This window comes from Schistocerca americana, chromosome 3 (assembly GCF_021461395.2).
Source record: "Schistocerca americana isolate TAMUIC-IGC-003095 chromosome 3, iqSchAmer2.1, whole genome shotgun sequence".
Taxonomy (NCBI): domain Eukaryota; kingdom Metazoa; phylum Arthropoda; class Insecta; order Orthoptera; family Acrididae; genus Schistocerca; species Schistocerca americana.
In genome coordinates this window covers 990,976,878-991,001,774 of record NC_060121.1, presented here as the reverse complement: position 1 = coordinate 991,001,774, position 24,897 = coordinate 990,976,878, and the positions used below count along the sequence as shown (strand labels likewise).

At 42.2% G+C, this 24,897-nt stretch overlaps 1 protein-coding gene across 1 annotated transcript in view; it reads left to right on the top strand.

Moving 5' to 3' along the window:
• LOC124606918 (neprilysin-4-like) overlaps positions 1-24,897 on the top strand; it is a 734,039-nt gene that overhangs the window by 460,938 nt on the left and 248,204 nt on the right. The window lies entirely within an intron of this gene.

The following is a 24,897-nucleotide window of genomic DNA, read 5'->3' as shown; positions in this document are numbered from 1 at the left end:
CGACCATCATCAGTCATTTTGCTCCCCAAATAGCAAAACTCCCTTACTACTTTAAGTGTCTCATTTCCTAATCTAATTCCCTTATTGTTGTCGGAAATATTCTTATCCCGACAAAAAGAATTCATACACACTAACAGTTTTCTGCTTTGCTGTGTGCTATATTTTACTTCTGTATGACCCAATTCACTTTTACCAATATGTACCACGAAATATTTAAATTTATCTCCCTGTCTCATAACTGCTTTGTCATTGATAAGTACTTCAAATTTATCATCACTATTTACCACCAGATACTTTGCTTTTGTTAGACTCGTTTGTGCTCCCCATCTGTTGTATTCCTGATATAATCATAATCATATTGTGCTATAATAACTTGATCGTCAGCAAAACTTAATGAAAATATCTGTACATCGTTGACAGTGATTCCCATTCCTCTGCAGCTGTCCTTCCAGTTTCGGGGAGCCACTTCTACATATAAATCGAACAACATGGCTGACATACTGCAACTCTGTCGCAAAACTTTAGTGACATTAATAGGTTCTGATAACTTTGAACCTCGTTTAATATGTAGAGCATTATGTCTGTACATTTCCATAATAATTTGTAAAGGTGATCATCCATACCTATATCTTTTATAGCTTCCCACAGATTTAGGAACTGTATCGCAAGCTTTCGTTAAATCTACAAAGGCAATGTGTAGCTCCTTCCCTGCTGCTATAAATTCCTCCATTATTTATTGTAAAATAAATAGGTTGTCTGTACATGATCTGTTCTGCCTAAACCCGCTCTGGTATTCCCCAATATGGTGGCAAATATTTTGTCTAATTTTTTCAAAGGTTATCTTGCCAAATAAGCGACTCATTGTACAGTTGACACTAATGCCTCTATAGCAGTTTGTGTCTTTTCTATTCCATTTCTTGAAAATGGAAACCATGTATGACTTGTTCCGTTCTGAGGGAATTTCAATCCTTTTACATCTACATCTATACTCCGCGAGCCACCTTACGGTGTGTGGCGGAGTTCTTCATCAGGCATGCTATTCGCTTCTTCAGATATCTTCCTCCAGCCTTCATTAATTCAACACGAATGTTTCCTGGAACAGGTAATCGGCCATTCTTCATTTTAATTAATGTATATTTCACTTCCTCTATTGTAATGTTTATATTTCGATCAGTTACTTCATTCTTCTCTTCATTTCCTTACGTTTAATATGACCTATCTTCAGTTAAAAGGTCTGCATAATGCTTTTTCCATTCCTTTAAGGGAATTAGGTTGTCTTGAGTTTTCTTCATACTGGTAATTGTCCTCCACACGTCTGTTGTTTCTGATCCACCTATTAGACTCTCAGTTTCAATACATTTCTGCTCCAACATCTTGTTCTTTTATAATTTAATTCTATTTATTAATACGTAATTTGTTGTCTGGTAGTTTTGCCAGTTCTGTAGTGACTTAGTTGATAACCATTTTTGTAGAAATTTTTCTTTTCCCTAATCAACATCTTCAGGTCATCAGACATGCATGGAGAACTAAAAATATCTCCTGTTGGAAATTGTGTTACATTTTTTAAACAACCTGTATAAACCGTCAAAACACATTGGTCTTCACCAGAGACTACGTTGTAATGAGATTTCTTGAGAGATTAAAATCGTTTGCCGAGTTGGGACTAGAACATGAAGTCCTGGGTTTTGGGAGCACACAGCTGTGAGGGGAAGAATTATACATGACTGGATAGCTCAGTCAGTAAGAGCGCTGCCTTTGAAGGCAAGGGTTCGAGTTCGAGTCCCCGTCTACCTTACAGGACAATATATTTATTAAATACATTAGGAAAAATACAAAACTTTCTATGTAGCAGGATTAAAGAAGACAGAGACATATTCAAAGCGTTCTATGCGGTAGGGTTAAAGAAGACATAGTCTTTGCGAACGAATCTCAGTTTCAATTCAGGAAAAACATATATGCCAAATGTTCTGTGTATGTGAGTTAAAAAAATTCAAAACATCAAAGGAAAAGTACGTATTTGATACACATAGCTAAGGCTTTTGATAACCTTTGGTGGCCAACATTCTTTTTTAGACTGTGACAAATAGGGGGCCCAAAAAATCTCTAGCTGTTTCTCCGGACTATTGCAGAGAAAGGAAAACCAAACGGCTTTGTCCGGCGAGAGTAACGAGAAAACTTACAACTAAAGGATCTACCCAAGCCTCAGTATTTCTTGAATTTTGGACTCGAAGCTATAGCAGAAAGATAGCGAACTACCCCAAAGAAAGGATGCTTCGCATGTACTGACAACTGAATATCTGTAATAAAAATGTATCCTGGGGCAGAACCAGAATAAACACTCAAGATATTGTACACTGCATGCCACATGATGTTCAAAAAACCAACTTGAAACAGTTGCAAACAGTATACAGGGTGCTCAGATGCAATTTGCCACGGACTAGAAACTAAACTATAACAATCAGTAACAATTTGATCAAGAGATGTGCAGAAGAAACATATTTTGGGTTGCTTGTTGATGAGAAGTAAATTTTCCAGAACACATTAAAACTGTCTACTAATGAGCTGCAAATCTGATGACCAAAATTTCGATGATTGGCCCAAATAAGTTCCATCTAGGTCCACACATCATCAGACTGTATCACGAGGCTATACTTTCTTCTGTAGTAGGTTACGCTGCAAGTCTTTGGGAACATGGGGCTAGATTAACTAAATCAAAATTAGCTCTGTGCAGAGTATTTATAAATAATGTAGCACAGTATTGCTTACAAAGAGGTGACCTTGAGAAATAGACAAATACATTAGGGCAAAGAGAAAACTGAAAGTAAGAAATCACTTCGCGCATAATGCGAAAATAGCAAAAGGACAAGGATACAAGAACGACGCATCTTCTGATTCTTTCTCAATGTGAGAGCAGTACTTCAGACGAAGTACATTCTAACCTCTGGAGGAATGATCCGTTTTCTTACAGAACCCCACGTATCTCAGAACACTACTACGTCGACTTATCGATAATTGTGACTGCGCAAAAATTAGGAAGCCAGACCACATTATTCGGCAGTGTATTAATTTCGGATACATAACCGAAATCAAAATAACTGAAAAAGATGGTTAGACTGTATTCATTGTCATATGGGACAAATCTTAATGGTACGACGAGTTCAATGAAGTAATCGAAAAGATATCTAGAAAAGAACTGGTTATTTATCTTGAAAGACAAGGCAGGAAAGAAAGAATCACCTATATTACTATATAAACTATTTTAATAAATATAAGTGAAGTGCTCAACCATCTGAGCTACCGAAGCACGACTCACGCCCGGTACTCACAGCTTTACTTCTGCCAGTATCTCGTCTCCTACCTTCCAAACTTTACAGAAGCTCTCCTGCGAACCAAGCAGAACTAGCACTCCTGAAAGAAAGGATATAGCGGAGACTTGGCTTAGCCACAGCCTGGGGGATGTTTCCAGAATGAGATTTTCACTCTGCAGCGGAGTGTGCGCTGATATGAAACTTCCTGGCAGATTAAAACTGTGTGCCCGACCGAGACTCGAACTCGGGACCTTTGCCTTTCGCGGGCAAGTGCTCGCCATCTGAGCTACCGAAGCACGACTCACGCCCGGTACTCACAGCTTTACTTCTTGCCCGCGAAAGGCAAAGGTCCCGAGTTTGAGTCTCGGTCGGGCACACAGGTTTAATCTGCCAGGAAGTTTCATATCAGCGCACACTCCGCTGCAGAGTGAAAATCTCATTCTGGAATATAAGTGAAGGTTGTGACGTAGATATGAGCTGAGCTGTATGCGGCAGGCTGATAAGTGTTGGAGAGTGGCAGGAGTTGATCCTTTGAACCCCAGGGCTGTCGTCTGCTGTACAGCGACCAAAGGAAACTGGAAGCTAGGACGCTATCCGTTGCTGCAGCGCATGTCTTCACTTGAGCGATGAAGGAAATCTTAGAGCTGTCGGGCATATGGCACTGAAGGCAACACGAAGTGGTACAGTGACAATGTGTTCTAGATCAGTCCAAAATTTTAAAGAACTTCAGAAGTTATCGAATTTGGAATATTTAGCGTGGCCAGGTACACCTGGACTCCAGAAGCACTTCCTAGTGCCGGAGGCCGTGAACTCAAGTAAAGTGCAGTTAAGGAAGCACCCAAGCCATAACTAGTAATTATTAAGTAGTTAGTATTTCGATAAATCTAGATAGAGAGTAATATTGTCTCAGTTATTAACGAATCAACTGGGAATTGTTATCTATTTAAAAGTAGTTAGTAAACGAAATTATAGGATAATAGTTGGTTAACGGGATGAAAAATTACAGTCTGCTATAGTTTCCAGGTAGTAACGCTACAGAGTGCTGGAGGAATAGGTACATATATCTTGATAATTGGTAAATTAATATGTACTCACTACACTGTATTAGTTGTTTATTCTCCGCGTCAAACGGACTGCCCACCAAAAATCACACCATTTACTATCTAATGTTTTATGCATTGTGTAACTGCTACTTGAAATGGACTACGCCTGTCAGTATAGACTATCCGTATTGCGTCCACGCGTCCACACTCAGCACCTGACCTGGTTCCAAGGAGAAACGAACATTAAACACTCGCTTGTGCCACAGTTGCTTGGAGGTAGTAACCAACCTAATAATGTACTACTAGTAACACCTATAATTATTAATCTTCAAATTAAGTAAATACTGATGTAAAGTTATTCAGTACGTTGCCCTGAGTCATTAATAGAAATATCTGCACCTGTACTCTATACACGTATTCTTGCTACAAATTAATAAATACAGACTTTCACACCAAATTATACTACGGTGTAAAATGAAATGTAATCAAAAAATAAATGCTAAATCACTCTTCATACGGGACGAGTTCCATCAACGTGCAGCGCACTTTAATGATTTCCTGTGCGCTCCGAGAAGCTTTCAGCGTATACCGGAGCAACATCAGTCGAACTAAGTCACGGTAGAGATGCTAGTTGATCATTATGGCCATAGAAAATGAAACGAATGCTAAAATACAAAATGATTGAGCTTTGAAATTCCTTCGCCGAAGACCTCCACGCAGAGGCAATACACAGCAGTCACAAAGATGCGAAAGTGACAAATTTAAAAAATACGTCAAGACGGGTTTCTAAGTCGTGCGATGGAGGGACGACTTCATTGAGCGCCCGGTAGTTCTCAACTGATCCAACGATTTTATCGTTGACTTGTACTATTCTACATCAGACCATTGCAGGGTTTATTCTGTAGGCTTTACAGTGTACACGACACAAAATAACGATTAAGATGGCGCAGTGACTATCAAATTGAAGTGAAATCGAGAAGGAATTGATCTAGAAACCTTGATGGTCAATCCCAATAGTTGGTTTTTTACAGGTTCCCTAACTGACTTCCGGGAAACATTGGATTGTATTTTTGAATTGGGCCATGGCCAATGTTTTTATGCAGTATCCTATCTACCTTGCGTTAATACCTTCCACTTACAACATTTGCCATTACTGAGAAACCTGTACTGCGTGTTTTATTCAATCCAATCCACTGATTTCTTACTCCACTGTTGCTGCTTCCAGCAGGTGTCTCAGTATCCTGTGTCGTTTTCTGCTAAGATTTTCTGATACACCTCGCCTAATCGTTTTAATACCTCTTCTTTCCGCACGTAATCAGTAGAACTGATCTTGACATCCTTCAGTGGCGTCGGATTTCTACATCTGCATCTACATTTATACTCCGCAAGCCACCTAACGGTGTGTGGCGGAGGGCACTTTACGTGCCACTGTCATTACCTCCCTTTTCTGTTCCAGTCGCGTATGGTTCGCGGGAAAAACGATTGCCGGAAAGACTCCGTGCGCGCTCGAATCTCTCTAATTTCACATTCGTGATCTCCTCGGGAGGGGGAAGCAATATATTCGATACCTCATTCAGAAATGCACCCTCTCGAAACCTGGACAGCAAGCTACACCGCGATGCAGAGCACCTCTCTTGCAGAGTCTGCCACTTGAGTTTGCTAAACATCTCCGTAACGCTATCACGCTTACCAAATAACCCTGTGACGAAACGCGCCGCTCTTCTTTGGATCTTCTCTATCTCATCCGTCAACCCGACCTGATACGGATCCCACACTGATGAGCAATGCTCAAGTATAGGTCGGACGAGTGTTTTGTAAGCCACCTCCTTTGTTGATGGACTACATTTTCTAAGGACTCTCCCAGTTTAACAGAAGTAACTGCTACCACAATTTGTTCCGCTATCATATAATCATACAATAAAGGATCTTTTCAGAGAAAGTTCAACGTATCCGCTCCGCCCCCCCCCCTCCCTCTTTCACTGTTTCACTTCCATAACACGCTTTCAAGAAATTGTTCCACAATTGCATGCTATTATTTTGTTGTTGGTGAAAATCTCATCTGTTTACTTGTAGCCTCTTCATTGCTTCACTCGTCCTTTATACTACCGTTTTGGTCTCACTACAGCGTCATCCCCAACTTTGGCGCTAAGCAAGTTGTTATTCTCCTAGTCCTCCGCCCTCAATACCACGCAAAAGGTGATTTATCGACTGTAGAAGCAGGTCGTTAAAACCGATGTTGAGCCGTCCCTTCCACCGCAGCCGCAGCATACGGCGGTATCTGCCTGCCGTATTGACACAGAGGTCGCTGTATACGCTGGGGCCCCGTCTCCCCTCCGTCCCCCAGTGCTGGCAACGCACTTCTCGGCGGAGTTACTGCACCCAAACTGCGCCCCGTCGCGTCCCGTCCCAATAACAGCAAAAGCCAATACACTGTCGGCTGAATAAAAAACTTTGTACAGCCCTCACGTGGCGCACCGTTTGCAGGGACATTTACGGATGTACATGCCAAGTGTCATCGTAAACTACATTGCGTGAACTCGTTCCATTCTACGATTATATGACACGCAAAGGTGCCTGCCGAAATTCTACGTGTGTTCTCCTGCGGTCGAAGCAGGTGATGCAAATATTTGGCGTGCACACGAGAAAAATAATAACTTAGGAACTCGGGTTTCAATAAATAAGGGGAAAAATTGCAAAATAAATGACCTTACAATGAGTATTAATTTTTTTACAATATCTTTAAGTCTCATCCCTCCCGCTCAAACAGTCTATCGAAAATACAATGTAGTAAACAAAATAATGGATCAGAAGCGGTGTTTAGGTGGGACGTGACAGTATTTCAGCAATAAGTGACTCGCTGATGACGTTGGTATCCTCTTGGAAAGTGCGAAAGAATTTCAGGACATGCTGGGTTGACTGAATAACCTGCTGAGCGAAGAATATGGATTGAAAACAAACTGAAGAAAACCGAAAGTATTCAGGAGCAGGCGATCCGCGATAATAGTGACATCGTATCTGGGAACCATGTAGCAGACAGAATGAAGGAATTCTCCTACCCGAATGGATGTTTCTAAAGTGTCATACTTGCAACTTCTGAGAGTACATGACATTAACTAATTTAGCGATGTAGATTTATGTGCATAAATCGTCAGAATCTGTACAGGGTGGTCGGAAACAATCTACAACGCCAGAATGAGATTTTCACTCTGCAGCGGAGTGTGCGCTGATATGAAACTTCCTGACAGATTAAAACTGTGTGCCCGACCGAGACTCGAACTCGGGACCTTTGCCTTTCGCGGGCAAGTGCTCTACCAGCGCACACTCCGCTGCAGAGTGAAAATCTCATTCTGGAAACATCCCCCAGGCTGTGGCTAAGCCATGTCTCCGCAGTAGCCTTTCTTTCAGGAGTGCTAGTTCTGCAAGGTTCGCAGAGGAGCTTCTGTAAAGTTTGGAAGGTAGGAGACGAGATACTGGCAGAAGTAAAACTGTGAGTACCGGGCGTGAGTCGTGCTTCGGTAGCTCAGATGATAGAGCACTTGCCCGCGAAAGGCAAAGGTCCCGAGTTCGAGTCTCGGTCGGGCCCACAATCTACAACGCTTTTGATGGTGCTGCAGGTGACGTTGTGTTAAGAGATATCTGTCAGCAAAAAAATTGTATACGTTGCGCCGTTTCCGAATTATTTAGGATTGAAGTTAGCTGATCAGGCCGTCCCGCTCGCAAATTCAAGCCGCCAGCCGGAGACAGTGTTGCCAAAGTTGTTCATCGTTTGGTTTCCTCAAACGTAGCTTTCGCTCACCTAGCTTAAATTTATCATTTCCTGAAAAAGCACAGTTTATCCGAACAAGTCGTAACTCATGGACTCACAGATATCTGTGCATTACCGTGTTTTAGCTCGAGAAGGTGCTTCAATTTGCCCGAGCAACGATCCGAATGGCTAACTTCAATGCTAAGTAACTCGGAAACGGCTCAACGTATCGATTTTTTTTCTTGACAGTTGTATCTCACCACAACCTCCCCTGCAAAAATCTTATAAGCTTTCCGTACTGTTTATAGTCATCCCGTATAAATTCACCTATTTTCACAGATGTCACAGCAACAGCAACTAGCGGTACTTGGCACAAAATACAAAGTTTCTGCAAATACCCTCCATCTGATGATGATCCTGCAGTTACTGGAAAGCGGGCAATGCATCAATAAAAGTTTTTCTTAAAAAAAAAAAAAGGACTCTATAAAGCAAGTCACCGACTGATTGCAGTTTTCATACACACCAACCAAAATTTTAACGACAGTCACAATGATCAACATTCAGAGTGGTTGAGACAAAAAGACTCTGGACAGGTTCAGGTGCCCATCGCAAAATGCATAACCCGCATCATTAAAAAGGCGCCATGCAGATTATTTTGAACAGGCTGGCCAAAATAAAACAGATCTGAAAAATAGACTGACATAAAAAAAGTTGCGCAACAAAACGAAGTCGATAGGCGTGTTTCTACATCTGAAAGATGACGGCTATTCACTTTTCATCCCAGTTGTCTAATTACACGGGTAACACCACTATGAGGACGCAAATCAGGTTTGCTTTAAATACACGCCGTAAGCGTTAGCTACCTTTAAGACTGGGCGTGGTGAGTTGACATTAGTCAAAAATGTCTTTAAGGCGACAAAGACGCCATTAGCAACACCAGACTGAGTTTGAATGAAGTCGCGTAGTAGGGCTCCTTCTGCAATACTGCAGATGGCGAATAGTCGACTTCGGTTGATTGGGAGAATTTTAGCAAAGAGTGGATCAGAGGAGATCGCACATAGGACCTATTCTTGAGTACCGCTCGAGTGTTTGGGATCTCTACCAGGTAGGATTAGAGGCACATCGAAGCAATTCAGAAGCGGACTGCTAGATTAGTTACCGGTACATTCGACACGTAAATGTTACGGAGATACTTCGGGAACACAAATGGGAATCCCTGGAGCGAAGGCGACGTTCTTTCAAAAGATCACTATCGGGGAAAGTTAGAGATCCGGCATTTGAAGCTGACTGTCAAACGGTTCTACTGCCGCCAACATACATTGCGCTTAAGAACCACGGAGATAAAATATGAGGGATTAGGGCTCGTACGAATGCACATAGACAGTCGTTAAAACGTAGCCACCGTACATTATCGCTGGCAGCGATATTCATGAAAATGTACGGTCGCAAGAAGACGAGGATCCGGACGGCCAGGTATCACTACCGAGTGGGAAGACCATCGTGTTCGGCGTGTGGTTTTGGCGCATCGTGCTACCCATCTGCAACGGCCATCTCAGCAGCAGTTGGCACCATAGTAACATAACAAACTGTCACAAATCGGTTTAGTCAAGGACAACTCCGAGCCAGTCACCCTGCACCACTGACCCCAGACCACTGCTATTCGCTACTTCAGTGGTGTCAAGCGAAAGAGTTTTTTTCGCCGCCTCGATGGCCGTATGTTAGAAGCAGACCTGTTGAGGGCCACCAGCCAACGCGACTGCATGCTAGGCGCTGCAGGAGGACTCTCTTGTTTATCTCATGCACCTTGACTGAAAAGTTGTACGTCAGTCTGGTGATTCGACCTGTTGTGCTGTCATCCATGTAGGACATTCCAGGGGGTGTTTTCCAGCACGATAACGCTCTACCACATATCGCTGCTGTAATCCAGCATGTTCTACAGAGAGTCCACATGTTGCCTTCACCTGCTCGATCACCAGATCTGCTTCCCCCCATAACATTTGCAACACCATCCGGCGACAACTGCAGTGTCATCCACAGACAGTATTAACCGTGTCTGTATTGACCGATCAACTGAGCATAGAACTCCATCCCACAAACTGACAGCCGGCACCCGTAAAACACAGTGCAGGCATGTTTGCGTGCTTTCATTCAACATTCTGGCGGTTACACCGATTATTAATGTACTAGCATTTCACATTTGCAACGGCTTATCTCACGCTTACATTATCCTGTGATGTTGCAGTATTAATCACTTAAATATGTTACCTGGACAAATGTACTGAAGAAATTACAGTCATCATTTCATTGTGCCTTTCTCCCACTTCACCGCGGGGTTGTCCCTGTTACTATGGATTTGGCAATGTTAGTGTCAGAATAATTCCAATCCCAAAGAAAGCAGGTGTTCAGAGATATAAAAATTACCGAACTATCAGTTTAATAAGCAACGGCTGCAAAATACTAACACGAATTCCTTACAGACGAATGGAAAAACTGATAGAAGCCGACCTCGAGGAAGATCAGTTTGGATTCTGTAGAAATATTGGAACACGTGAGGCAATACTGACCCTACAACGTATCTTAGAAGATAGACTAAGGAGAGGCAAACCTACGTTTCTAGCATTTGTAGACTTTGAGAAAGCTTTTGAAATGCTGACTGTAATTCTCTCTTTCAAATTCTGAAGGTAGCAGGGGTCAAACATAGGGAGCGAAAGGCTATTTAATACTTGTACAGAAAGCAGATGGCAGTTATAAGAGTCGAAGGACATGAAAGGGAAGCATTGGTTGGGAAGGGAGTGAGACAGGTTTGTAGCCTCTCCCCGATGTTATTCAATCTGTATATTGAGCAAGTAATAAAGGAAACAAAAGAAAAATTCGGAGTATGTATTAAAGTCCATGGAGAAGAAATTAAAACTTTGAGGTTCGCCGATGACATTGTAATTCTGTCAGAGACAGCGAAGGACTTGGAAGAGCAGTTGAACGGAATGGACAGCGTCATGAAAGGAGGATATATGATGAACATCAACAAAAGCAAAACGAGGATAATGGAATGTAGTCGAATTAAGTCGGCTGATGCTGAGAGAATTAGATTAGGAAATGAGACACTTAAAGTAGTAAAGGAGTTTTGCTATTTGGGGAGCAAAATAACTAATGATGGTCGAAGTAGAGAGGATATAAAATGTAGACTGGCAATGGCAAGGAAAGCGTTTCTGAAGAAGACAAATTTCTTAACATCGAGGATAGATTTAATTGTCAGGAAGTCGTTTGTGAAAGTATTTGTATGGAGTGTAGCCATGTATGGAAGTGAAACATGGACGATAAATAGTTTGGACAAGAAGAGAATAGAAGCTTTCGAAATGTGGTGCTATAGAAGAATGCTGAAGATTAGATGGGTAGATCACATAACTAATGAGGAGGTATTGAATGGAATTAGAAGAGGAGTTTATGGCACAACTTGACTAGAAGCAGGGACCGGTTGGTAGGACATGTTCTGAGGCATCAAGGGATCACGAATTTACTATTGGAGGGCAGCGTGGAGGGTAAAAATCGTAGAGCAAGAGAAGCATACACTAAGCAGATTCAAAAGGGTGTAGGTTGCAGTAGGTAGTGGGAGATGAAGAGGCTTGCACAGGATAGAGCAGCATGGATACTTGCATGAAACCAGTCTCTGACTGAACAACACAACAGCAACAGTGTTAGAAGGTGGCCAGATGACCTTCCTGTCACCACCCGGGACGGAAGTAGTGTACCGCAGCTGTCTGCGACTAGTGTAAGGCATGAAAAGTGTGCGAACGGTTTGTCAAATGCCTGCGACGCTTGTAACTGAGGCGAAACATGGCGACCAGCCCAGTATTCACATAGTGGGATGTGGAAAATCGCCTAAAAACCATATGCAGGCTCGTTAATCGCTAACCCGCTGGGCGGATTCGATCCGGGTCTGGCACGCCTACCCGAGTCCAGGAAGCAGCGCATTAGCGCTCTCAGCTAACCTGGCGGATTATTCCCGAAATTACATTTCTCAACATTATTTTTTTGTGCTGTAATTTTTTTTCCGGCAGTGAAATTCGTCCACCTTAAGGTAATCTACAAAACGCACATCATCCGTACACGAGACAGATAATGTGAGTCGGGTTGCCTATCTTAAGGTACATCAAACATTCACCGGAGCAGTTTTATTCTGCCCATCCTGCACGTACGCGCTACAAACCGAGAAGAACTTTAATTAAGCACAGCGATGCTAAGCGTCTTGTTTGGGCGTCACTGTACAACGATCCAGCCGAGCGCCTCGACAACGGCTCGGTACCTCGCGTCGTCTGCTAGCTGCTGGCGTAACGGCGGCGCCCCGCCATTACCCGCGGCCGTTACCCCTGGCCGGGTTCCCGCCTAGCGAGCGCGCTTTCCGGCCGACAGCGCGGTTTTCCTTCCAGCAGGCGCGCCGAGAACCGCAGCCGCTTTCTGTCGGTTACCCGCAGCTCAGCGCCAGGGGCAATCGATTACACAGTCAGCGGTTCGAATACCTGAGATTACGTGTCAGCTGCTTCGTAATCTTACGACAACATTGGAGCACTGGAGGTGGTGGAGGGGCAGTGGGGATGGGCGACGGCCGTAGAGGGGGCGGGGGGAGGTGTAGGGATGGGGGTATGGAGGGCCGCACAACGGAATTTTAAGACAGTAAAATATAGGTACGCACCGACCACCATCTGATCCCCTGCCAATGGCGACGTTGGATGGGCTATGGAGAAGCGTGTTGTCGGCACACAGCTCTCATGGCCCGTGTCAATTTCCGCCACCTGGAGCCGTTACTTCTCAGTCAAGTAGCGCCTCAACTGACGTCACGAACTGAGTGCATTCCGTTCCAGTCAGTTTTAAGACAGCAGTTTGGAACTTTCAAATTAAACTCGAAGATGTGACCAGATACCAACGACTGAAAGCGGAAAGAATAAACACAGAAAATGTGAGACCACTATAATGCACCTTTTCACGAAACAGCAGAGCAATATTTCCGACTATGGTCTTCTGTATAATAACTCCTGATATTATTTCAATTAAAATATTCCCGGGCTTACGACAATTATGTTAAATGAAAAGTAGAAAAGAACGGTTACAAAAGAAAGAACGATGATTTTATAAAAACGAATCTCTGTGAACCTCATATATCATATTTTTGGAAGATATAACCGACATTCGAATGTACAATAGGTTTCATTCCACAATATATATTTCGTCTTTAGGCAGTGTAACAAGTACAAAAAATGATTAGTCTTGAGCAGAACACAAATCATCACCGCAGTTTTTTTTTCTATTGTTATTTTTAAACCCGTACAACAGGCGGGCTGTCAGCTGCATGTTACGCTGCTCTTCAGCCATAGAATAGACAAAGAAACAACAGAAAGAATACACATAAGTTACATAACGGTGGGTTACCGAAGTATCTATCTTTCGTTATATAAACCAATTTTGTCAAAAATAAATGCGAGAAGATTTGTGTAATTGGCTAATTCACTGGCAATTAGCGTGACTTCTTCACTAGATATGGTTGTTGAATAAAATAGATGACCAAATCACAGGTTTGGAACTTCTCTACACTGTGTCTAAGCAGCCACTTTGTTCTATAAATTTATAGTTTCTTTCTGTATGTAAAAATTGACGTTAATTTTTTTTCGTTCTTCCCCTTTTGGGCAGAAAAATGATACAGATGTAATTGCGTTAGTTGTAAACATTTTGCCAGCAAGAGTTGGATCCTTTTCTTTCATAAATACGCTTTATTTTGTGAAATCATCAGCTTTTCAGTCCTCCTGTACTAATTGTATGAAACAAGTGATTTTTGCCCATTTAATTTAATTTGGAACTGATTTGCTTGCTGACGCAACGACTGAGCGCCATAAACGCTCTATCGTCGATTATTTTATCTTTTGAATGCCGGACCTGCATCTTTATTTGAAGTCCGGTTCACTTATTACAAGGCAATTTCCTTTTCACGAATACCAACTTCGTACACCGTTATTCGTCACCAACCATGCAGTTAATCTTCAATGACCATTTTAGCCAGAGTTTAATTTTTATTGCTTATTGTCTTAGCCAGGGGAAACATGTGTAATGTACATTCTGAAGTCCCTGCGTACATCGAGCTAGAACCTGGGACACTGCTGCTGGTGCTCCATCAGTCGGACATCTTTTCAGTCATCACCACTGAGGCTGGTTTGATGAATGTCTCCAGAACATCTCGCAAGCCTATTATTCATTTACTCCATTCACTTCAGTGCAACTGCCGCATCCTGCGCCATCGACGATCTGCCTTATACACTCATATCCATGCCTTCCCCTAAGATTCTTTCCCACCATACTTTCAATTACAGTTTTGTGCAGCGACTCAGCTAGTAGCATATCACCAGATATTCTTTTTTCTTCAATTCACTATCATCTGGCCAGCTATTTTTTCCTCGTTGGTTTGTTACAGGATGACTTCATTCTCTACTGGATCAATCCATTTGATCTTCGGTAGTCTCCTGTGATAACAAATTTCAAAGACAATTCGTCGTATCGTTTTTGTTTTACTCACTCTTCATGTTTCGCACCCATACAAAGTATGTACTAAATACAGCTTTACATTAATCATTTTTCATCCCAAGCTTTACGTTTAAGGATTTTCGTGAAAAACCATTTTGCCTTGTACAGTATTTGTTATCAGCCGAACAGGGGCCGTAAGATTGGTTTAGTGTTAATCCTTTAAGAGTAGGTCAAGCGCTGAAGCCATGTTCCTCGCTCTTGATTTCTTGAACTCTGCTTATATCCTTAACACAAACAGTAATTCACTGCACAAACGCAAATGATAACCAGTCGCAACTTCGAAACTCGCGTGGCATAGGCAATGGGAAACACCTCCAATGTGATATTACACAGGACAGTTATGCAGTTACCTTCGATCGTACCAAATTTCATTGAGATACTGGGTTTAATTTTATACAAGACGTACCTCTGTTAACACTTGTTAACACTTAACACACTATCATTTCAAGTACTAATTTTGACACTTTTATTCTTGTGTCCCATCGCTCTCCAGTGTGAGCCATTCATTACAGGTATCTCATAATCGGTATACCCTTTTGCCTTTCTGGTGGGAACAATGCAGAACAGTTCTGTGTTGTCTTACAGCCCTAATCCTTCTTCGTATTAAAGTCTAATACGAATATTTACCTATCGCTGCCATAAAGTACTGTCACCAAAGTGATGCGCTGGTCCTGATTTTATTAGCCTTTGGAATTAGCTATTTTCAGATTACGAGAAAATGAGGTTTAGCAGTAATGGTGCGGTCCTAAAATATGATCCATTCGGACACATGGGGCTAACTGAATGTTGGAATAAACACAAGCCAGCCATTGTTAACCGCTGAACTGGCCTACAACTGACAGCGTTGTGTGTTATCACATCATAGTTTGTCGAATGTTAAAATGATAAAGCAAAATTGTGAACTTATTCAATTGAGCCATATACATAGCTGTAACTATTCAAACAAAAACCTTGAGGTTTGCCGATTGTATTGTAAGTCAATCAGATAGCAAAGGGCTCGGAAAAGCAGCTGAACGGAATGGACAATGTCTTATTTCTATAAGATGAACATCAACAAAAGCAAAACAAAGATAATGGAGTGTTGTCGAATTAAATCAGAAGATGCTGAGGCAGTCAGATTAGGAAACGAGACACTTGAAGTACTAGATGAATTTTGTTATTTGGCCAGCTAAATAACTGATTATGGCCGAAGTAGAGAGGATATAAAATGCAGACTGGCAGTGGAAAGAAAAGTGTTTCTGAGGAAATGAAATTTGTTAACATCGAATATAGACTCAAGTGTTACGAAGTCTTTCTTGTAAGTATTCGTACGGAGTGCAGCAAAAGTATCGAAGTGAAACTCGGACAATATACGGTTTAGACAGGAAGAGGATGAAAGCCTTTGAAATGTGATGCTACAGGAGAATGCTGAAGGTTAGATGGGTAGATCATATAACTAATGAGTAGGTGCTATACATAATTGGGGAGAAAAGAAATTTGTGGCGCAACCTAACTGGTCGAAGGGATCGGTTGGTAGGACACTTTCTGAGACGTTAAGAGGTCACCAGTTTAATACTGGAGGGAAGTGTGTGTGTGCGGTGGAAACCAAAAGATGACTACAGTAAGCAGATTTGGAAGGATATAGTTATTTGGAGACGAAGAGGCTCGCCCAGGATAGAATATCATGGAGAGCCGCATCAAATCAGTCTTGGGCCTAAAGACCACAACAACAACAACAACACACTATTCCTACTGCTACATTGCATCGTTACTTATCATGAGTTCAATTTGACGAAGTGCTTTAAGACAACTGGACAATTCTACTGACAATGCAAATTTGTGGTTACTTCTTCGAAATCAAAATTTAACAGAAATACATGTTATTTGTTAAAGCTGTCACTCCAGATTCTCAAGTGTTGATGCACTGCTTTCTAATTCTGAAATATGATGAAATTTCCGAAAACAGGTTTATGTGTAAACACTGAAGTTTTCCCGCAAGGAAAATAAATTTCAGTGGCATCATGCAAAACTTTCTGTTGTCACACACTTGTATCACATTTTTGACATCGTTGTATATACAGGCCACCATTAATTATGAGGTCATCAGAATGCCCTATCTGTCACTGCAGTTCCAAAACGTTTTCATGTTACGACCCTCGTGTGATAGACGACAAAAATATTGACATTATTATTCATGTGCACAGTGTTCGCAAAGCTCCGTGAAAGAATCGGAGCGTAAAAGGTTTGCAATTTAAACTGGAATCACTAGTAAACTGAGTTTGTTTCCGATCCGACAGTGCTTGGTTTGTTTTATTTTCATTTCTAATTTCGACTCTGCTGCACCATTGAAGTATTGAAGAATACAGTAAACGCCTATGGGGTAGTACCACGTAAACATTTAGAAACCTCTAGCAAACATTTCTGCAACTATAGACTTTTACAATATATAATTCAATTTATATGCGATGTTGACAGCAATTAGCTTCAAGGAAAGGAAAAAAATCAACACCACGCAGAACGAAAAAGTGTTTTCACATATTGTTTAATTATATATGCATTTATTTCACTGACAATAGGAGGAATAACACAATTATCACATACTTTTAACGAATAACAAAGACGCGATCAGAAACAAAAGAGGAGCCCATTTGTATAACCTATATTTCATGACTGTGCGACAGAAAGTACTTGTCTTTCCACAATTATGTCAGCTAAGAATTTTAGAATTTAAGATACCGACGCTTATTCTGCGGCAGAATCCATTAACACTGCCATTATCGTCGAATCTGGATCGTGCTTCCCGCAGTACTGTTTGTCCCGACGATGAAAGCCGGAGAGATATTTCTAATAGCAGATCCGAGCGGAATGAAGCCGATTTCAGGACGGAGAAACTTTAAGCACTTGGGAATCTCGCCGGCACGTTATCCCATGTTTACATTTGGGCCACTTGCTTTCTCTCTCTATCTCTTCCTCTTCCTCTTTGCCGACCTCTGCCACTGCCGGAGCCGCTTCGTTTAATGGCTCTAAAATCACGAGCAGGCAGCAAAGCACAGAGAACCCGTCTGCGCGTCGTGGGGAGATAATCGGTTTGCGTCACGAAGTTCTCCGCAGGTGGCGGCACAAAGAAATCCATTTGCGTGCCAAGTGGGCACTGCTAACCCACTGCAGAGCGGCCTGTTCTTCCCGGGAAGGAGCAGGCAATATTCTTTCTGCTTCTCTCTTTGATCCCACCTGCTGTCGAGCTATTCAACGCCCCGACGCGTCTCTGAAACGAGTTTTGCTTTCCCTGCGACGGCGGTAACCAGGTGTTTCTGCGTTTTACATAAAGCTTAAGCTTCATTTGAATGAATCCGGGTTCGCAGCGGCTGTATCTGCGTGCGCTTTATGGCCACTGAAACAGCTTTGAATAATTTTGCAGACTTTAGGTATTTAATCGCGCGATGTTTCTGCTCGGATACCTCGCATTATGTTGTTCGCCGTGCTTAGGCCGTGGAGTATCGCGCGTTCGTGGGATGATGAAGCGAGTTACTCAACTTCTTACCCGCATTTACTGCGCATTTGCACGCTCTTAACACATTAATGTGCTTTCAGAGGCTTGATGAAATTATATAAGTAATAAAATTTCATTTCTGTTTTACACAGCGCATGCCACATCTCCTTAGAAACAAATAAACAATATAAAATTATAAACAGCCGACCAGTTGCAATGGATAAAGAATTCTTTACCTAGGTTTCGACAAATATAAATTTGTCTTTTTCAGAAGGTGGCAATTTTACATTAGTAAGGACTAATGTACCATCGCCGTTTTTACAAATGTCGGCATAGATCCATTTGTCAAAAATGAAATATAGCCCTAGAATTAGGGTTTGTCACGTAAATATAAAGTCGGTTGTGAGTTCTGCAAGATCCATGTACTAATTTATATTTACGTGACAAACCCTAATTCTAGGGCTTGTGAGTTCTGCAAGATCCATGTACTAATTTATATTTACGTGACAAACCCTAATTCTAGGGCTATATTTCATTTTTGACAAATGGATCTATGCCGACATTTGTAAAAACTACGATGGTACATTAGTCCTTACTAATGTAAAATTGCCACCTTCTGAAAAAGACAAATTTATATTTGTCGAAACCTAGGTAAAGAATTCTTTATCCATTGCAACTGATCAGCTGTTTATAATTTGATTACGTGGAACCGTTGCTGTTGTGCAGCTATGTTTAAAATACTGAAATAAACAATACATCAGGTTCGATTCCGTGGGAATAATTATGCCCTACGACTGTGATTTAATCCAGAACAGAAAGAGGGCCAGCATTTGTCGTAATATTATCTGTATGTTATTGCAGATCTAATTTTCAGCTAACAGTGTATACCATCAGTACTTGTCATGTAGAGTCAGCATAGTTATAACGACGCACATGTCAGAGTAATATTGTTCAAACGGTTCAAATGGCTCTGAGCACTATGGAACTCAACATCTTAGGTCATAAGTCCACTAGAACTTAGAACTACTTAAACCTAACTAACCTAAGGACATCACACACACCCATGCCCGAGGCAGGATTCGAACCTGCGACCGTAGCAGTCCCGCGGTTCCAGACTGCAGCGCCAGAACCGCTAGACCACCGCGGCCGGCCAGTAATATTGTGATATGTGTCGTTATAATTACGCTGAGTCTACATGACTACCTATAACACACTGATTCTAGCTGCGCTCTTTGCTGAAATCTAGATCTCCAATAAATTACAAATTTCAAGATTTTAAACATGGCTGAAACAGCAACTGTTGAAATTCTTCACGGTAAATGATAACAGCCAAACAGCTGCTGAATAAAGATTTATTAAAATCCTTGACCACGGTTTCGGTATATCTAAATGTATCTTCATCAGAAGTAAAATACATTAAAATCACATCCTGCAGTGGAGATACGTAAAACAATTGAGCCAAAGGCGTCGGCAGTAGTTAAAACATCTACATTTATACAACATAATTATGGACAGAGGGTCGGTGCGAACACAGCATAGCATCATTACTTCGCCTGTGAACTAGCGTGAAGAGGGTGTAAATGGCATATTACTATAAACATAACTAGGCCTACTTTGGGTCTTCGGGTCGACATCAAAATGCCAGGTCTTGTAGGCGATGACATCTCAGTCGGCAAAAGATTCCAGTCCAGGAAGAGAGGCGTTTTCACAACGAACGATGGCAGGAGTAAAAACTAACCTTCTTCACGCTAGTTCACGGGCGAAGTAATGATGCTATGCTGTGTTCGCATCGACCCTCTGTCCACAATTATGTTGTATAAATGGAGATGTTTTAACTACTGACGACGCCTTTGGCACAATTGTTTTACGTATCTCCACTGCAGGATGTGATTTTAGTGTATTTTACTTCTGATGAAGATACATTTAGATATACCGAAACCGTGGTCAAGGATTTTAATAAATCTTTATCCAGCAACTGTTTGGCTGTTATCATTTACCGTGAATATCTTACAAATTATATTACGACCTATGCTGGCCTTCTTTCTGTCCTCAAATGAAGAGTTACTGACTCTTCTATCTGCGTTAATGCACTGAAGAATGACTGTAATTATAATCCAAATTTCTCTAGATCGAATCCTACACTTAGCATTCATTGATGAAACACTTTTTAATTAGAGTGAAACGAAGGCATGGGCTTTACTCGTTTCATTTAAATCTGGGCGACTAATATTTAATTATTCTGTTCTTAACGATTGTAGACACCAAATTCTGTTTAAAGAACAGTACTGAAATATCCAAAAGTGGCTGTATCTTGACTGACAGACTTTTATGTGGGTCTCCGCCCACCTAGGGCTGTGTCACATACACTGACGAAAAAAAAAGTCCCGGATTTAAATGAAACGAGTAAAGGTCATGCGTTCGTTTCACTCTAATTAAAAAGTACATCATCAATGAATTCTAAGTGTAGGATTCTATCCAGAGACATTTGGATTATGATTACAGTCATTCTTCAATGCATTAACGCAGATAGAAGAATCAGTAATTCTTCATTAGAGGACAGAAACAAAGAAAAGTACGAGGTCATCCACATGGGAACTAAAAGAAATCCGAAAAATTGTGGGTATACGATAAATCGCACAAATCTAAGGGCTGTCAATTCGACTAAATACCTAGTAATTGCAAGTACGAGCAACTTAAATTGGAAAGACTACATAGATAATATCGTGGGGAAGGCGAATCAAGGACTGCCCTTTGTTGGCAGAACACTTAGAAGATGCGACTAACCCACTAAAGAGACAGCCTACGTTACACATGTCCGTCCGCTGCTGGAATATTGCTGCGCAGTGTGGGATCCTTACCATGTAGGATTGACGGAGGACATCGAAAAAGTGCTCATTTCGTGTTATCGAGCAATAGGGGTGAGAGTGTCACTGATATGATAAGCGAGTTGGGGTGGCAGTCACTGAAACAAAGGCGGTTTTCTTTGCGGCGATATCTATTTACGAAATTTCAATGACCAACTTTCTCTTCCGAATGCGAAAATATTTTGTTGACACCCACCTACGTACGGAGAAATGATCATCGTAATAACGTAAGAGAAATCAGAGCTCGAACGGAAAGATTAAGGTGTTCCTTTTTCCCGCGTGCCATTCGAGAGTAGAATGGTAGAGAAGTTGTATGAAAATGGTTCGATGAGCCCTCAGCCAGGCACTTAAGTGTGAATTGCAGAGTAACCACGTACATCTACATCTACATGACTACTCTGCAATTCACATTTAAGTGCTTGGCAGAGGGTTCATCGAACCACAATCATGCTATCTCTCTACCATTCCACTCCCGAACATCGCGCGAGAAAAACGAACACCTAAACCTTTCTGTTCGAGCTCTGATTTCTCTTATTTTATTTTGATGATCATTCCTACCTATGTAGATTGGGCTCAACAAAATATTTTCGCATTCGGAAGAGAAAGTTGGTGACTGAAATTTCGTAAATAGATCTCGCCGCGACGAACAACGTCTTTGCTTTAATGACTTCCATCCCAACTCGCGTGTCATATCTGCCACACTCTCTCCCCCATTACGTGATAAAACAAAACGAGCTGCCCTTTTTTGCACCCTTTCGATGTCCTCCGTCAATCCCACCTGGTAAGGATCCCACACCGCGTTGCAATATTCTAACAGAGGACGAACCAGTGTAGTGTAAGGTGTCTCTTTAGTAGACTTGTTGCATCTTCTAAGGGTCCTGCCAATGAAACGCAACCTTTGGCTCGCCTTCCACACAATATTATCTATGTGGTCTTTACAACTGAAGTTGTTCGTAATTTTAACACCCAGGTACTTAGTTGAATTGACAGCCTTGAGAATTGTACTATTTATCAAGTAATTGAATTCCAACGGATTTCTTTTGGAACTCATGTGGATCACCTCACTCTTTTCGTTATTTAGCGTCAACTGCCACCTGCCACACCATACAGCAATCTTTTCTAAATCGCTTTGCAACTGATACTTGTCTTCGGATGACCTTACTAGACGGTAAATTACAGCATCATCTGCGAACAACCTAACAGAACTGCTCAGATTGTCACCCAGGTCATTTATATAGATCAGGAACAGCAGAGGTCCCAGGACGCTACCCTGGGGAACACCTGATATCACTTCAGTTTTACTCGATGATTTGCCGTCTATTACTACGAACTGCGACCTTCCTGACAGGAAATCAAGAATCCAGTCGCACAATGTAGATGTAGATGTAGATGAAGAAGTTGTGCGAGATAAACGATAGTCTATACAAATTTCCCGCCAGTCGCATAATAAGATTTGCTCTAAATACGTGCTGAAAGGGTCGTGAGCGTCAGTTGCCTTTGATATTGGGCATGGTGAGCTGATGTTAGCACAGATGCCTTTAAGGTGACAAAGACGCAATTATCAATACGCCAGTAAGTTTGAACGAGATCGTGTAATAGAGGTACGAGAAACAGGATGTTCCTTCTGCGATACTGCATGAAGTCTTGGCAGGAATGCAGCCACTGTACGTGATTGCTGGCACCGGTGGTCAGGAGAGGATACGGTCGCAAGAAGACCAGGCTCCGGATGGGCACTATGGAGAGCATCGTGTTCGGCGTACCGCCTCTGGGGCATCGTTCTCCATCTGCGGCAGCTATTTGAGCAGCAGCTGGAACCACAGTGACGCAACGAACTGTTGCAAATCACTCACTTCAAGGGCAGCTCCCTGTAGCGCGCATTCCACTGACCCCTAACCGTCGCCATTTGCTACTTCACTTATATCAAGTGAGAGGTCATTGGAGGGCAGTTGGAGGCCTGCAACCAACGAGTGTTTTCCCACAGGATAACGCTCGTCCACATACCGCTGCTGTAACCCAGTATCCTCTACAAAGTTTCGATATGTTGACTTAGTCTGCTCGATCACTAGATCTGCCTCCAGTCGAGCTGATATCGGATCTTATCGGACAACTCCAGCGTCATCCACAAACCTTTCCGTGTGTTGACCTACCAAGTGCAACAGGCACGGGATTCCAAACCATAAACCGGCATCCCTAACTTGTATGACGCAATGCATGCACATCTGCGTACTTGCATTCAACATTCTGGCGATTACGCCGGTTATTATTTCACATTTATCTGGGTACTTAAATACTTGCGTGTTACCTTGACAAATCTATTCCCGAAATTGTATTAGTCTACATTAATGATGTTTTGGTTTTGAAATTATTTTTCAATCAGTGTATATTTCTGGCATCTCCTCCTCCTCACCTACATCTACATCATAATCCCCAAGTCACCTAATGTTGTGTGGCGGAGGGTACTTTCGGTACCACTATCTGATCCCTCCAATCCTGTTCCGCTCGCGAATAATGCGTGGGAAGAATGATTGTCGGTAAGCCTCTGTATTGGCTCTAATTTCTCGGATTTTCACCTCGTGGCCAATACGCGAGATGTATGTGCGGGAAGTAATATGTTGTCTGACTCCTCCTGAAAAGTGCTCTCCCGAACTTTCAGTGGTAAATCTCTCCGCGTTGCACAACGCCTCTCTTGTAACGTCTGCCAGTGTAGTTTGTTTAGCATCTCCGTAACGCTCTCTCGCCAGCTAAACTATCGCGTGACGCAATTCATTGGATCTTCTCTATCTCCCCTATCAGTCCTACCTGATAGGCGAACAATACTCAAGAAGCGGACGAACAAGCGCCTTATAAGCCACTTCTTTCGTGGATGAGTTACATTTCCTTAAGATTCTTCCGATGAATCTGAGTCTTGTGTCTGCGTTTTCCCCTATCTGTTTTATATGGTCATTTCACTTAAGGTCGCTCTCAGTTACGCCTAGGTATTTTACGGCAGACGCTGTATCCAGCTGTTTGTTATCAATAGTGTAGCTGTACAGTAGTGGATTTCCTTTCCTATGTATACGCAACACGTTATACTTGTTTACGTTCAGGGTCCACTGCCAGAGTCTGCACCGTTCATCGATTCTCTGCAGGGCGTTCTGCAAATTCTTACTATCTTCTGGCGTTTCTACTTTGGTATAAACAACTGCATCATCTGCGAATAGACTTAAAGAGCATCCGACGCTTTCTACTAGATCATTTATATACACTGTAAACAGCAGCGGTCCTATCACACTTCCCTATGGTATTTCGGATATTGCCTTTACATCTGTCGATTTAGTTTCGTTAAGAGCGACATGTTGAGTCCTGTCTGCAAGAAACTCTTGAATCCAGTCGCACGTCTGCTCCGATACTCCGTAAGCTCGTATTTTTTTTTTTTCATGAAACGGCAATGCGGGACGGTGTCGAATGGCTCACTGAAGTCAAAGAACACGGCGTCAAGACGGAGCTCGACCCCGTCGAAGCAGAAGAGTGTTTGGCGTCCTGGAGGAGCACCTTTCGGAGCGCATTTTGGCTCTGGAGTACGCAGAGGCCGCTGGCATGGGCCCCGATTGGCCACCATATTCTCTGGATTTGAACCATGCGACTCCTCTTTGTGGGGCTATATTAAAGACAAGGTGTACAGCAAAAACCCCAAAACCATTCTGAGCTGAAACAGCCATTCTGGAGGTCATCGTCAGCACGGATGTTGTGACACTTCAGCGGGTCATGCAGTATTGAGCTATCCGTCTGCGTGACGTCATCGCCAATGATGGCAGGCATATCGAACATGTCATAAAGTAAATCTGAATATCTGTAGTGAGGTTTACATGTTGAACAAAGTATGTGCACGCCGTAGTTTGTAACCAATTTACTTTTTGTTTTCAAA